Source organism: Manis javanica, chromosome 16, assembly GCF_040802235.1.
Source record: "Manis javanica isolate MJ-LG chromosome 16, MJ_LKY, whole genome shotgun sequence".
In the NCBI taxonomy this organism is placed as follows: Eukaryota; Metazoa; Chordata; class Mammalia; order Pholidota; family Manidae; genus Manis; species Manis javanica.
Genome location: NC_133171.1, coordinates 47,306,980 through 47,324,322, shown reverse-complemented (window position 1 = coordinate 47,324,322; position 17,343 = coordinate 47,306,980). Strand labels below are relative to the sequence as shown.

Genomic DNA, 17,343 nt, shown 5'->3' with positions numbered 1-17,343 from the left:
TGGGGTGGAGGGAAGAAATTTTTCAGCCCATAACAATTCTGAATCCTTATTCGTGGCCCCTTTGAAGTGCTCCCAGGGTTGTTGGTCCAGGAGCAGTAAGCAGAGAAAGCCTTCGAATTTACCAGCTTTTATTGCTATGGAAGACATGGAGTGTCTGAAAGCTAGAGAAGATAGCTTGATGGAGGAGAAAGTTGGAAGACCTTTCCACAGAATCAGAGGTGACCTGCTGTAGACAGTAATCTTGTCTTTGCTGACCTTAGGTTTTGTAGTTCCATACGCCCATGGTAAAGTTGCCAAACTTGGTCAGACTCAGTGAAATTTGGATAGTTCAGCATTCAATATTCTCTGACCACCTGTTGCCTCCTTTATGGGCCTCTAAAAAGAGGCTCTTGGAACCAAAGCCTGGGAAAATGGGCTATTTCTTAGAACTTCATGAACTTGGGCATTTCCTCCCTTTTCATGGGGGAAAGAAAGGCAATGAATTATAATAAAACTGTTCCCTGTTCCATTAGAGATCAGTATCTTACAGTGTCACTTTAAATGTATACAAACACAGTAACATCCACATGGACACAGGTGCACATTCGGGCTTGCACACGCGTGCATACACACACACCTGTGCCAGGTGGGATATTTAAAATATCAAAAAGTCTTTGACATTCCTTTTTAACTTCCAAGAAACAAATAATTCCTGTGTTATATAAACTGTTCCAGGATTTAGAAAAAAAGATGGAAAACTTCCAGATCCTTCTTTGAAGTAAATATGACCCTTGTAACAAACCTGGCCAGCTCCCAAAGGGAGGCTCTATACCAGTCTCACTGAGGAATGCACAAATTTTAGATAAAATTCTAATGAGTAGATTTCAACAATAGAGTATGTGACTGTTCTATTGTCTCCAAGTATATGATAATCCTGGAGCATAGGAATGGCTTCATATACATATATTCTCATTTGATTCAAATAAATTACTTAAATCAAAATATGGAGTAATCTCATTAATTCCAAAAGGGCATCTGATCAATTCAACTTCTAATTTTTACAAAGCACTTAAAAGGGAATATGTCAGGACCATTCCTTAATAAAATGAGGGAGATGAAGTTCATACAGCTCCCTGGCATTATACCTGTGGGGGTCCCAGTAAAGGCATCATTGGATTAGATTAGATTAGATTAGATTAGATTAGATTAGATTAGATATCAAAACAAAAAGCCAGTGCAGGAAGTTATGAAAATAGTAACTTGAGAGAATAAAGTTCTCTAAAGAAAAGCATAAAATTACCATTCACTACAGACTGCTTTATTGTAGACCAAGACGACTTAAAGGTATTAACTAGATACCCTATTTCTAGATGGTAAGATTAAAATTAAGGGTTTCGTTACCGCTCAAATTAGTTGGTAAGTCCAATGCCATTCCTCTCAATGTCCCATCAGGATTTTTAAAATTTCATAGGGTGATTATCAATCTATTTGGGAAAAAAAGTAGATGAGAACCTCAAGGGAAATTCTGAAAATGGCTCTAAGGGGAAGGAGTTAGATCTACTGGATATTAATATATATATAGCACTATCACATATTAAGATGCATTATGAAGCCTTTGTAATTAAAACACTGAGGTGCTATCATAAAAAGAGAAAGTAGATGTGTGAACTAGGGTAGTTCAAAAATACACTCTTGCATAAATAATTTAATAAATCATAGAGAAGTCATTGCAAATCAATAGGAAGGGAAAATTATCAATAAATAATTTTGACGCCTACCTAGCAATTTAGAAAAAAATCATTTTGACTTTACCAAAATGAATTGTAGATGGATTAAATAAGTAAGTGCAAAATGTAGAGTTGTAGGAAATCTATAGAATAGAATATTGCCTAGAAACAAAAGAAAAACATTCGAAAAGGAAAAGAATAGTCAATCAAACTACAGGAAAATCAGAGATTTCTTCTTGTAAAAAACCAATAGGGAAATAATGGAGTAGGAAAAGATTTGTAGTAATGACAGAATTAATGTCTTTGTTATGTGAAATGCTCAAACAAATGGAAAAAAGGGTACTAAAACCTTGGTAGAACACGTGAATAGATAAGTAAATACAACAATAAACAAATATTTGGCAAGTGTCCAATTTTATAAGAGATATACAAATTAAGAAGCAGTAAAATACTTATTTTAACATATTAGCCAGAAAATATTTTTAATGGTAATACCCAATTCTGATGTTTGCAATATTATGAAGCAATTTTATAGTGTATTTAAGAGGCATATTATTCATTCATGCATTCTGATCCAGTAATACCACTTCTGTGGACCACCTTCCCACATCCCCTCATAAAGTAAATCATACAAAATATTTAATAAGATGTTTAGACAAGAATGCTCCCTGATGCATGATTTGCAAAGCAAACATGCGTATACACAATTAATGTCCAAGACTTGGGTAACAATAACATGAAACAGCTCTTCCCTAGACATATACTCCACTATAATTAATAATTATCTTGAGGGTGTGTAGCAATGTGACAAGATATTTACAATATAATTTTGTGTGCAGAAATTACAGTACAAATTGTGGTATTGTTTTACTGTGGTATATAGCTGTGCTCTTAGAATGAATGACCCACAGCTGCATATAACAGACACTTAGGAATATAACGTTAAGTAAAAAAACAGGTTGCAGAGTAGCTACAGTGTGATTCCAACTACATAAAGTTCAGATGCATACAAAACTAATGAAATAAGGTTGGGACATCCACACACATGCGGCAAGACCTATAAGACCAAGTGAGCATAGACAAAAATTCAGGATAGTGATGGGAGGAGGGGATAGAATGAGGAAGGAGCCCATGGGGGCTCTCTAGGGAATTGGTAAAGTTCTCTTCCTTGAGCTGGGCTATGGACAAATTACAAGCATTTAAAATGTATTTAATGTTAACTAAATGAATATTAAAACCCAAATTCAGTAATGATTATGTACAAAATCTGTATCACTAATAAAGATGGGAAGCAAGCATATAGGTACAGTGACTGTATTAAAGGAATGAATCATAGGTAGTGTATTCTTTGTTTTCTCTCGTTGCCAAACTGTCGATTATAGTCATACCTTGTTTTATTGTTCTTTGCTTTATTGCACTTCACAGATATTGCGTTTTTTACAAATTGGAGGTTTGTGGCAGCCCTGCACAGAAAAATCTTCTGATGCCATTTTTCTATTAGCGTGTGCTCACTTTGTGTCTCTGTGTCACATTTTGATAATTCTTGCAATATTTCAGACTTTTTCATTATTATTGTATGTTATGGTTATCTGTGAATTTTGACACTGCTGTTGTAACCATATTGGGGCACCAAGAACCACACTCAGGTGAGATGACAAACCCAATTGATAAATGTTTTGTGTGTTCTGACTGTTCCACTGACCAGTGATCCCCCTGCAACATCTCTCTCTCTGTCTCCTGAGGCTTCCATATTCCCTGAGACACAACAGTATTGAAATTAGGCCAGTTAATAACCCTACATTGGCTTCTGAGTGTCAAATGAAAAGAAGGCTCACACATCTCTCACTTTAAATCAAAAGCTAGAAATAATTAAGCTTGGTGAGGAAGGCGTGTTGACAGCCAAGATAGGCCTAATGCTAGTCAGCCAAGGAAAATTCTTAGAGGAAATTAAAAGTGCTCCTCCAGTGAACACGTGAATAATAAGAAAGCAAAATAGCCTTACTGCTGATACAGAGAAAGTTTCAGTGGTTTAGATGTAAGATCAAACCAGCCACAACATTCCCGTAAGCCAAAGCCTCATCAGAGCAAGGCCCTAACTCTCTTCAATTCTATGAAGGCTGAGAGAGGTGAGGAGGCTGCAGAAGAAAAGTTGGAAGCTAGCCGAGGTTGATTCATGATAAGGAAAGAAGCCATTTCCATATAAAAGTGCCACGTGAAGCAGCAAGTTATCCAGAACATCTAGCTAAGATCATTAATGAAGGCAGCTAAACAATAGATATTCAATGCAGATGAAACATTTTCTGTTGGAAGATATCACCTAGGACTTTCCTAGATAGAGAGGAGAAGTTAATGCTTGGTTTCAAAGCCTTGAAGAACAGGCTGACACTTTTGCTAGGGGCTAATGCAGCTGGTGACTTTATGTTGAAACCAGTGCTCATTTACCATTTTGAAAATCCTAGGGACCTTAAGAACCATGCTAAATCCACTCTGCCTGTGCTCTGGAACAACAAAGCCTAGATGTCAGCTGTTTACAACATGGGTTACTGAATATTTTAAGGCCATTGTTGAGACCTAGTGCTCAACAAAAGGATTCCTTCCCAAATATTACTGCTAACTGGTCACCCAAGAGCTCTGACAGAGATGTATGAGATTAATGTTTTCACACCTACTAACACATCCATTCTGCAGCTCATGGATCAAGGATTGATATAACTTCAGGTCTTACCATTTAAGAAATACATTGTGAAAGGCTAAAGCTGCCATAGATACTTGATTCCACTCTGCTGAATCTGGGCAAAGTAAATTGAGAATCTTCTGGAAAGGATTCACCATTCTAGATGCCATTATGAACATTTATGTTTCATGGGAAGAGGTCAAATATCAACATGGACAAGAGTTTGGAAGAAGTTGATTTCAGCCCTTTTGGATGACTTTGAGGGGTTCAAGACTTCAGTGGAGGAACCACTGCAGATGTAGTGAAAATAGCAAGAGAACTCGAATGAGAAGTGGAGCCTGAAGAAATGACTAAATTGTTGCTATCTCATGATCAAACTTGAATGGATGAGGAGTTGCTTGTTATGGATGAGCAAAGACAGTGGTTTCTTGAGATGGAATATACTCCTAGTGAAGATGCTGGGAAGATTGTTGAATGATAACAAAGGATTTATTAGAATATGACATAAACTTAGTTGCTGAAGCAGCAGCATTGTTCTGAGAGGATTAACTCCAATCTTGAAAGTTCTCTTCTGGGTAAAATTCTAACAAACAGCATCACATGCTGCAGAGAAATTGATCATGAAAGGAGGAATTGTTCAATAGAGCAAACTTCATTGTTGTCTTACTTTAACAAATTATCACAGCTACCCCAGCTACCCCCACTTTCAGCACCCACCACCCTGATCAGTCAGCAGCCATCAACACGCAAGCAAGACCCTCCACCAGCAAAAAGATTACAACTTGCTGAAAGCTCAGATGATGGTTAGCATTTTTTAGCAATAAAGTATTTTTAAATTAAGGCATATATATTGTTTTTTTCAGACATGATGCTTTTGCAGACTTAATAGACTACAGTGTAGTGTAAACGTTAACTTTTAGGTACACTGAGAAACCAAAAAATTCATTTGACTCGCTTTCTTGTGATACTCAACTTTATTGAAGTGGTCTGGGACCGAACCTGCAATATTTCCAAGGATATGTGTTTACATTTTTTTGTAAAAAGGAAGAAAGGAAGAGTGAAGACAACTGCAATTATAGGGTGACATAAGCTTCCAGTGGAGGGAGAGCCATTGCTTAGAGGGTGATAGACTTCATCACTGAGGCAGAAAGGGAGATGGATTCACAATGTAGAAGGAATGTGGGAAAATAAGTCAGTCCATAATTAGTCACTGAGCATGTTTCTTGTGTAAGAAAGCATTGGCCTAGCATGTATCCTGAAAAAACTTTTGGACACTGAGCTTTAACAAATTGCCAAAATGATGAGTTAGAAATGCTGGCATTTCTTTGAGTTCCTTTCAACAACTTTTTTTTTTTTTTACTTTTATTGTTTTGTCTGGTTGTAAAAATGATACAATTGATTTGAAATACTCTTTAAAAATATGAATAGAAGGGGCATTATGATTAGCGCACATAATGGGAGGACATGGGGAAGGCAGTATAGCACAGAGAAGACAAGCAGTGACTCAATAACATCTTACTACACTGATGGACAGTGACTGTAATGGGGTATGTGGGGGGTTCTTGGTGATGGGGGGGAGTCTAGTAACCACAATGTTGTTCATGTAATTGTATATTAATGATACCAAAATAAAGTAAAAAAATATATGAATAGAATGGGAAGTTGATTAGATACTACAACTAAATCTTAGTTGAAAAAGAATTTAAAGGATAGAGGGACATATTAAAAGATACTATGAAGATGCAGCCAGGAAGTTCTTAGGATATATGACCCATATGTTTCTCAATGAATAAAATGGCCCAAAAAGGGGGGTTCACTATGTAACAAATTTTAAAAGACTCAAGAGACACATTTGGATCCTGATTTAAACAAACCAACTGTAATTACAAGATAATTGGGGAAATGGAATATTGACTGGGTATTTGATATTGAGAAAATAATGTTAATTTTTGGTTGTGATATTGTTATTATGGTTATGTTTTAAAGATACATGCTAAAGTATTTATGGACATATAAATAAAATTGATGGGTATTTATGGATGAATGATACATCCAGCATTTATTTTAAAATAATCCAGGGGTAGGGGCATAAAGGAATATAGGTGAAACAAGGTCAGCCATATTTGATAATTGTAGCTGGGTAATGGGTACATATATTCCTGCTACTTTTGTGTATGGATGAAGTTTTTTATAATAAAACACAAGAAATAAAACTAATACATTGATATTTGGAAATGTATAAATATAGAAAAGTATAAAGAAATGAAAGTTACCGTAATCTCACCACCTTGAGATAGCTATATCAACATTTTTATAGAAATCCTTCTATCATTTTTCCTTATGCACTTACAACATAGATTCTTATACATATATTATACATACATACCTTCAAGCAACTAGGAAGTTGTACTATCTGTATTAAGTCCTGTTTTTTTACTTTGCGGTCACCATTGTGCTTTAGTACATTTAGATCTTCATAATTTAAAATTGTGGCCATTATATTATTCACTTATATAACTACACACACATGCATAATTTACTTATCTATTTCCTTACAGATAGTATCTACATTGTTATATTTTCTTTTTCTATTCAGACAATTCTCCATACTTGTTTATTTCTTTTGACAAATATCCAGAAAGTCAAATGGTCCTTAAGGCCTTTTTTCCCTATTATGCCAAACTATTTATTAGAAGTGTGATACCTTTTTGAACTCCCTCCTGTAGCATATATGACTACCCATTTCATCATATCTCAACACCATTTGGTACTAAATTCACAATATTTTAAATGTTTGCTACTCTAGTAGAGAGATACAGAGTATCTTACTTTAATTTGCATTTATCTCATTATTAATGATTTTTGAAAAATCTTTCCATAAATGTTTGTCAGTATTTCTTATTTTGTGACTAGGTATTTATGTCTTTTTCCCCAGTTATTGTTTTTATCCCTCCCTTATTGACTCATAAGGGTTTTTGTATATAAAAGATACTAATAGTTCACATATTGTATAAATTGCAATTTTCCCCACTAGTTTTTTGTTTGTAATTTAGCTGTAGGTTATTTTTGAACAATTATTGTCTGAAATTGTTTTAGTAGGTGTTTTTTAATATTAATTTTTATCTGAAATGTAATTGACATACAATATTATGTTAGTTTCAGGGGTACATCATAGTGATTCGGCAGTCATATACATTACAAAATGCTTACCACAATAAGTGTAGTTACCATCTGTCACCATACAGATTATTTGATAGTTGTAAATCTAGATGTTTTTCTTGAGCCTTCGTAATATCCTATATTTTTATAACCTTATTTAACATTTTACTAAGGGATTTAATTATATAGTGTTGCCCTCTAAAGTTTTTTTGTTTTAATATCTTTATTTATTATCAAATAAGACATGTTTGTGCTGGAAAGAATGCACTTTTTTTAAGTCACATATAATTGGACTATCATACAGTACATCAGATAAAATTTGCTCATTTACCTGTCAGCAATTTTTCTATATGTGTATATTAGTTGGGGTAACATTCGCTGAAGAAACAATTAAAACCCTGAATTATAAATTAACACAGGAAGAGGTTTATTTTTTAACCTCAGTCCAACACTGGTGCCCCTCATTGGTGGCCAGCTCATGGCTCTTCCATTCCCTAGGACTTAGGAGTCCTCTGCATCTAGTGGGCAGGTGGAAGAAGAAGCATGGAGGAAGCATACCATTTTCTTACCTACATCAGCCTGCATCACTTCTGCCTGTATTCCATTGGTGAAAATAGTCATATGGCACCACCTAGATGCACTGGATGCTGGAAAATGTAGTCTCTGGCCAGGTAGCTGCCTTACAGTGAAAGCTTTTCACTCTGGAAAGAGGAGCATGAATATTTGTTGGACATTTAGCTGAGTCTGACACCATTTAGTACATTATAATGTATATGATATATATTTTCTTTACAAAATAGAATCATTCTATTAAGAGTTTTTTGAGTTTCAGTTTTGTAAGCATTTCCCTGTCTTAACATAAGAGTTTTAATGTCTACATATTATTACTTGTATTGATATATCCTAATTCATTTTAACCATTTTTCTGTTTATTCAGTCAAGTTTTTCTTGATTTTCGTTATTATGAAGAGTGCTGCTATAAATGTCTTTGTGCATAAATCTTTAAGTATTCCTCTGATTATTTCCTCAGGGAAAATTCTTGGGAGTTGAATTTGCTCAGTGTTAAGGCTGGTAATACATATTTCCAGATGGCCCTTCAGAAACATGGACTAATTTATACTCTTATCAGTAGTGTCTGAGGATTTTTATTTCCTGGACATTATGTTGTTTTATATATATTCTTATTTCCTGAGCATTCTTATTTCCTTGAGTTTCCTGGGCATTAGAGTTATTTCAGTTTTTGCCAATTTGATGGTTGGAAACAGTATTGCATGGTTTTAATTTGCAAGCTTTACTTACTAATGCGTCTGATCATTTCTTCACGAGACCATCAGTAGTCTTTGGTGTATGTGTATTTTCATGCAGTATATATTGTCATATGTCATAAATATTTTTATCTAGCCTTTCCTTTCCTTCATTTTGCTTCATAATCTAATTTTTTTAGATTAAACCCTGCAGTTGGCCCCATCATGTGTGATATCACACCCACTGTGTCTGCTTGGTGAACAGTAGTCCTGAGATTAATATTTAAAAGAGCAAAGCAAATTCTTTTTTCGGATCCATCATAGGGTATGAATTTTCTTAATGTGAAATTTAGGTATCTGGGAGTGAAGGGGTTTAAAGTAGTCATCAAGAAAATGGACTTGACAAGAAGGATTGGGAGCACTGCTCAAAGTTGCCCACGGAGATAATGTGATCGACTTCTTTATCCTCTCAGGATACTTAAGAGAGGCAGGGAGACAGGCCGAGAGATGGTATCTGAGGACTCCATGGTCTTAGCTAAGTGAGTCACAGCAGGGTCTCAGGGGCCCTCCAGCTGTTTCTCATGTTAGGTCTTATTAACAACACATGTAGTGGAGTGGCAGGGACCCAAACCAGGGGTCCAGGAGCTGAGTTGTAGTCTCAACTCTGCTACTGACTGACTGTGACCCTGAGCAAGTTACCTGTACCCTAAGTCACCCTTAGTTTTGTGATCAGCAAAACTTGAGGGGTTGTTGTAGGTAGTGTTTTGGGCTTGTGAATCAAGGGCTGTGCAGTGGAGTTCTCCAAGAGGCCTCATCTACGTTCACCACCTTCTCCCTGTGTCAGGTGGGTGGGCAAGGAGGTCACTCCCTCTGGTCTCCTGAGTGATTTATGAAAGAAATTAATCCAGTATATATCTGTTCCAGATATAATGTGATCTAAATGTGATATTCACCTAATAAGATTAGATGAATCTAATATGGTTTTCCTCTAAAACACAAATACTGCGCCACTTTTAATTGTAGTAGCCAAATTAAATTACTCATCCCAAATTAGATTTCCAGCAAACTTAATTTGAACATGAGCTCAGTACTGCAGGCTCTGAGTAATTTTTTAAGATATAAAATAAATCGGTGGCATACTGGTATTGTTCCTCTGGGCTCTTCAGTGGTTACCATAAAAGAGAATAGGTAAACATCTGGAGGAGATGTGTGGAAGTGGAGCTGAGACACAAATTCAGATTCTTTAGCTTATCATTGAAGAGTTTTTTCCCCCCTTCCATCAGTCCCACCCTCACCTATCTTGAAGACAGGAAGCAGATAAGGGCAGGCCGCGTAGTCACTTAAGTCTTCATGGCTAATGATCACCTTTCTTCTTTTTGTTCCTTGCATGATCCCCTTAATGTCTTCACCTCCTCAGGAGGATACTAGGTAGGCAAGCAGCTCCCTGGATAGTTTATGGAGTCATGGGGATTTGGTGAGGGACTAGAGAGGTTCATAGCATTGCATTAGCCATATTTTCTCTCATTTAATACCAGGTGACAGATGAAGTGACAACCAACCCAAACTGGCTTAAGCAAAAACAAGAAATGTTTTCACTTATGTGACTGAGCATTCCAGGAGTAGATCTGGCATTAGGTGAGGCTTTATCCAGTGCTCAAAGGAGATCCCCAAGACACAGTTTTTCTCCTTCAGTAGTGGTGCCTGTCTCAGGCATGATCTCCCCTTCTAGCCTGAAGATGGCCCGTGGCTACTGGGCTGGCCTGGCTCCTTGTTCTCATCCAGTGGGAGAAAAGAAGATGGCTGCCTTGATGGGTCATCCAAAGGTGTAGAATTGAATTGAGTTGCCTGTAGTTGGCTTAATTTGGATTCTTTGCTTCCCTGAACCAGTACTATTTAGAGAGGAGGGGACAGATTGACTGGGAGATTCAGGGGGCTGTTGGAAAAGTAGGGAGAGTAGTGAAGCTGGGGAGGAACCTCCAAACCTCCATGATGTGTTATGGAGAGACTTCTCCTCTTCCAAGCACTTAGGTTCACAGTCTCTTATCTGAACTGTAATGACCCTGACATGTAGGTAGGATATGTGTTCATGGATGAGGTAGTGAAGCTCACCATGGGATCAGCTTACCCAAGGCCTCATCAGTGGCGGGGCTAGGACCAGACTGCGTGTCTTCTGAGCCTTTTCCTGTGTCATGCCTCGTTTCTGCAGATCCCTCCCACCAGCCCCTGCTTCCCACCACCCCAACACTGACACAGAGTTCTTCATTAAATAGGCAACCAGTCAATAGTTGTTAACTTGTTATTGACTGACTGGTGTAACATCAGGCCAAATGTGGCCTTTCTGCTCATACTTTGTGAATATTATTATAGCAAAAACCAGTGTGGTCGATTCTCAGTTATTAATTTTTAGATTGTCCCTGGTAATTCAGTTTATTTTTCCCTGAATTATGGGGTTCTTCTAACAGGATAGAGTTTGGATTGCTTGAGGATAGACATACAGAAAGGAGCCAGGAGTGGTGTGTGTGTGTGTGTGTGTGTGTGTGTGTGTGTGTGTGTGTGTGTGCAAGCATGTCCACAAACCTGCATTACAAAATTAAGTATGTTTCAGTTCCCCACCTCCTTAGCATGGACAGCTGAGATTAGACTTGATGTCTGTTTTTCCCTGTAAATGTAGCTTGCATTTGTGAAAGTCACTATTGGCAAGGTCCTCATTGGCTCAAACCAAAGACCTGTGCATAGGTGTGCCATTTAGAAACTTTTTTAGTAATTACTATACATTTACACTTGCCAGTTTTGAGAAAAGTCACAGGTAACTATTGTCTTCTCTCTGTTTAGAACCACCCCCGGCCCCAAACTATTATTTTGTCCCAGGCTTTACTTCTACTTCCTCTGGGAAGCAGTCCACAACTGGCACAGTTATCAACCTGGATCCTGTGGTATACTAATTGTATCATACATGTGGGTTTTATCTCCTTGATCATCTGGTTAACTCTTTGAGGCCAGTGCTTGGTCTGACCTCTTTCCTTTTCCTCTCCTCTCCTCCCTTCCTCTCCCCTCCCCCCATAGCACTGCCTCCATGCTAAAGTTAAGTGGGTGGGTGGTCACTTGGTATCTGGTAGTGACTGGGGTAGATGCCCCACCCCAAGTGCCCCCACATCACTCCTGATGGTTCTGCAATTGCCTGGTTGCCTGTTGCTATTCCTCCAGTCCAGTTCTTGGCACATGTTAAGGGCAAAGTAAATACATGTTGACTAATGGAATGATTCTTGCCTTCTCCACAGCACCCCCACCCCTGACCCGTTTCACCACAGAGACTGTCTTATCATTCTTTGTGTTCTTTGTAGTCCCTGTCAGTGTCTGCCACATAGTAAATGCTCAGTCAGTTCTTATTGAGTGAGTAGATTCATTTCATGGGTCAGGGAGAAGCCATCGGTGTCCTCTTGGGACCTGCCCTAGGGAGAAACGGATGGGAATTGAAGCTCTGAGAGGAAAGAGGGTGATGCAGACTGGGTGGGCACGGGTTCAAGACTTGGGCATGCCAACTCCTCCTGCTGCTTCTGATTTCCAAGTACAGACCAGGCATTTCCCCAAAGGCAGAGTGCTGTGTCCTCTTACCCCTTGGTGGAGGTGAGCTCAATGCCTGAGAAGCAGATGAGTAAAGGATAATGGCTGTGATTCTAGCTTTTATTTTAACAGCAATAAAGAATTTTCTCTTCTGCCTGAGCCCCCTCAAAAATCTTCCTGGTTGAGGTGAGGGGATGCAGCCTGGAGGGGCACGTGGTCACCCCCCCGCCCCGTGTTGACCTCTTCATCCTCCCCATTGCCCTGGGGACGAAGGGGGTGGCAGATCCACAGAGGAGGGGAGGGCAAGGACCAAGGCGTCAGCAATCCCTGAGCATCCCTGAGTGGCACGGCCACAGCGTGACCGACGACTCCTGGTTTGCCCAGGGCTGTCCCGGTTTTAGGACTGAAAGTCCTGAGTCCCATGACACCTCTCATGTGCTGGCAAACCAGGCCGGTTGGTCACTTCAGATGCCACTTGCTCCCTTCCCTGCCCCGACAGGCTCGTTCTCAGTTCCTTTTCCCTTTGCAAAGTTCCTCATTTAGCCCTTTTCCTCCTCTCTTTCTCCTTTTTCTCCTGCCCTAGCCATATACCCTGAGCCCTGCTTGCTTTTCAGCTCTGAGAGGCCATTCCAGACCAGTGTTCTGAATCGCTCTGGATTGCCCACAGTCCTTGGAGCTAGACGCAGGTAGAGGAGCTGCTTTCCCATCCTCTCTGGCTCCACTTGGCTCCTGAAATCAACTGGGACGTGAAAGCTCCTGTCACATAGAACTGGGGCCCGTCTGTGCTCGGGGACAGCCTGGCCTCCCTGGGGGAGGCTTCCATTCGTGTGCTGTGCCTGGAAGGTGGGGCTGCTGTAGCTGCGCCTGCAGGGCCGTGGGGTGCCCACCTCCCTCGTCCCGGCCTAAGCCCCTCAGCTCCTCTCTCCTCTCTCGGCGAGGCTTAGCTGCAGCCTGCCCGCTTCCCCGAAGCCTCCTTGCCCACACTTAACCTCTTTCTTCTCAGAGTTCTTCTTCCACATATAGTCAGTGCTGCTCTGCTAAGTGAGTCTGTTTTCTTCTGTGTTTCTCATGTGTTAGTCCTTCGTTGAAGGCAGACTTCTTATCTTGTTTCCTTTCCTTCCACCTCACAGCACCTGGCCTGGTGCTGAGGCCCGCTGCTGGCCCTTACTCGATACATAATGGTATTCACGGGGCCCCAGTGACTTGTGGGTGCCAGGGGACGTGGAAGTCAGCGGGTTGGTCCCTGTGAGCACCTGTATGCAGAACACATTGGCAGCGTGGAGGAGGAGGCAGGAATAGAGACTGTGCCCTGAGCCAGGCCCAGGGGCTCTGGTGGAATTCGTTGATCCTGACCTCCTCTTTAACACTGGCTCGGGAGAATGAGGCTTTTTAAATGCAAAGTGAATTTTCAGTTGCAGAATACCTCACGTTATATATTAGGCTCACTTTACATTTTCTGGAACATTTGAATGTGATTTAAAAATAATCATGGAGGATTAAACAGTTTTGAGACTGTTCTAGAGAGACAGTAAAGTGGGTTTTGATTTTTATAGTTTTCCTTTTTTGATTCATTCCCTTTCTAGAGGAGTTCTGAAGGAGTTGCTGCTGAGGCTCAGGCCATGTAGACCTAATTCTGCTATTTCTCTCAGCATCTCTGATCGATAGTGAAGATCCCACTCTGACCCACCACCAGGAAGGTGATAACTGCGAGCTGTCACCAGTCTTAACAACCTCTCACTTAGGTCTCCTGTAACCAGCTGCATGCTTCTGCTGTATGTGTGTGCTGGCGTGCATGTACAAGTGTGTTTGTTTTCTAATGGAGATAGCTTTAAAAACTTAGGAATCATACATGGGCTTTGTAAAACATTTAGAAGGAAGTTAAAACTGTCTTTACTCCTACTTCTTAGAAATAACCACAATGAACATTTTCATGAGTATCTTTCTAGATTTTTTTTTTCTGTGCACACATACATATGCTCTGACACACACATAATAGTATATTGACACAAATGGGATCATTTTATGTAAAACTTAAGGGCCTGCTTTTTTTTGCTTAACAGTATGTTATGGACATTTTCTCTATGTCTGTAAAGATTAATTTATTATTCATTCAGCAAATACTTCCTGAATGCCTGCCTGTATCCACACTGTTCTGGGTGCCAGGGGTGTAGCATCAAACAAAAGAGATCAAACTCCCTACCTATCGTCTAGCTGGACTCAGCAATAATGCACAAGCACAATGCGTGGAAGGTTTAGAGGTGACGAGTGCTATGGAAGAAATGCGATAAGGAAGGCAAGTGGAAGTGAGGGGGCGAAGTGCATTTTGCAGTTTTAAATAGGGTGGTCAGGAGAGAGGGAGGCCCTGGAACAAGCACAGGGGCTGTGATGTTTAACGAAAAGCAGACACTGCTAGTGTGACTGTTGGAGGACACACACTGTCCTAGCCTCAGAAGCTCTGGGTAGGAGCAACCCAGATCAGATCCCTTGTGGTAGGAAATGCAGACTTGAGCATCCGTGCATTGTCCCATTTTGGCCATTAACAACAATAATGACCACCGTGTATGACATGCAGCAGTTTCCAAAGCAGCTTTTTATCTATTATCCTGGCCCTGTGTCTTTTTATCTATCGTCCTGTCCCTGTGTTTACTAGCTGCAAGGTTTCAGACAAATAACCCACCCTTGCTGGGCTTCAGCTTCCTCATTTATGAGCTACGAGGCCTCTTGTACAGTTCAGATGAGCTGATCCAAGTGCATAGGGCAGTTTAGTGAGAGCTGTGACCAGGAAATTCAACTGTTACTAAGACTGCCTTTCATTTATTACTTGGGACCGTCTTGTGAGGGGGACGTTATGCTCAGTTCAGAGATGAGAAGGCTGAGAATTGAGGAGGTTGCCAGCACTGGTTAACAAGTTCAGAGCACTATGAGTGGTAGAGCGGCAGCTCAAACCCCAGGCTTCGGCCTCTAGGCCCAGTTTGGTCCACGCGAGCCCGGCCTTCTGCCAGGTGGGCGCAGCTGCGCCTGTGTCAGGCCCAGGAGACATGGCCACAAGTCCTGTTCCATGCCTTCCCAGTTGCTCTGGAGCCTCCTCAGAAGAGAAGCAGCCCTCGGGGCTCTGGTGGCAGGGTTGGCCCAGGCAGGAGGAAGGAAGGATATGCAGCTTCCACAGGGAAGAACTGAGGCTCGGAAACTGCGCGGCTTCCCTGTGAACTTGGTGTCAGTGCGTCTTCCTCTCCTCCCATCACCGCAGACCCCAACTTGTAAAGGTCTTTCTTAAAGGCTCAAAGAGGAACATAATAATTAGTGACTTTCTAGGTTTAAATTTCCGACTTTGAGAAATACCCTTATCCTGTGTCTGCAATAGATTGATGGAAAACAAGGCCACATATACAACCAAACCACATAACATTACTACTTGCTTTCTTCTAGAAGGTCTCCCGGCAGCAGCCTCCCAGCTCACCCAATCTTAACCGGCCCTCATGCACGTAGGGTCCATAGACCGTGTGCTCAGGACAACACACTTTAAAGGACCCGTGGGACTGAACCGAGTGGGGGGCTAGCATCCAGAGTCATTTCTACTCTAAGGTCAGCACATCCACTCCGCCCTAGGGCACGAGGACAGCTCGAGCTGCAGCACAGATATACCTCCTGTCTGATTCTCTGAAATGGAACGTGGAGTGTGTTGCCGTGGAAACCATAATATAAATGGTGGCTCCGGGTAGTTAAAATAGCACTGTGAGTTTCATGCTGCAGGTACATTATGAGTTCAGAAGGCTTTTGTACACTGTCCTGCGAGTCTAACCATCATTTTAAATCCAGTTTCTGTGGCTACATGCTCTCGGGATTCTAAAGAAATCACTCTTAAGCAAATATTTAGAGAAAGCTGTTTATAACAGGGAAATTGGCAGTCGGTAATTTATACTATATTCTCTTAGCATCTGGTGGGGTTTCTCATCACCCAGGACTCCAGATGGAGTGTAAGTGCCTAGGAAGCCCTATGGTGGATGGATGGAGTTGTGGCCCAACAGTAGTACACTCAGAATGGCGTCAGGGCATTGGTGTGAGTCTCACAGAGTAGCAAACCCACCAAGAGCAAAGTAACTGGTGTGGGGAGCCTGGGTACTGTGCCACAGCGGGGCTTGGATGTTCGTATAATACAGGACTACAACTTTAGACCAAGCCCGGTGAATAACAGATGAAGAAACTGGGCCTGGACCAGAGAAGCTTTGGGAGGAATGTAGTAACTGTGTTCATTATTTGAAGCATCATCATATGGTCCCCAGAAAGAGACTGATAAGAGAGACATTTCAGTAATTAAAGGAAGGTGTTTAAAAGCCCAAACTCTTAAAGAGAGGAAGAGTTGCTATAAGAGACAGTGAGTTCTCCATCATTAGAGGTGTGCAAGAGCAGGCTCCCTGGCTGCTTTTGGAGGATACTATAGAGACTGAAGCTCTGGGTGAGTCATGAGACTAGACTTCAGAGGTCTTTGCTAGCCTAGAGCATCTGTGATTCTAAGGCATGGATGGGAAATAAATTTAATTTTTCTGGATCCCCTATTCAGGAGATTTTTAGTGGCTGCCTGGAGCAAAGCTGAGGAGGATTTGGGGCTGGCAAGGTCTGGGCTAAGCAAGTAGGAGCTCCTTGATCAGTTATCAGTGTCTGCCATGAGTCGTGGGTGACAGGGAGGACAGAAGTGGGAGCAAGTTGCAGGATACCCCATATTAGCCATCTCTTGTCCAGTGATGGTTGTCTAGTGGTGAGCTTTGATGCAGATCAAGCAGAAGTGGGGTGACCAACCATCCTGGTTTGCTCAGGATTTAAGGGAGTTCCCAGGACCTAGACTTTCAGTTTTAAAACCAAGACAATCCCAGGAAAACCAGGATGAGCTGGTGTCACCCTAAGCAAGAAGGATGGTCATCAGCAACCCTGCATATTGGGCTTCCACTTCTACTCATGGTGTGCTGTGAGCATCTTCATCTCAGAATGCAAGTGTGGGGCTCTG

General features: G+C 40.9%; 1 protein-coding gene across 23 annotated transcripts in view; it reads left to right on the top strand.

Moving 5' to 3' along the window:
• TRERF1 (transcriptional regulating factor 1) overlaps positions 1-17,343 on the top strand; it is a 186,536-nt gene that overhangs the window by 79,815 nt on the left and 89,378 nt on the right. The window lies entirely within an intron of this gene.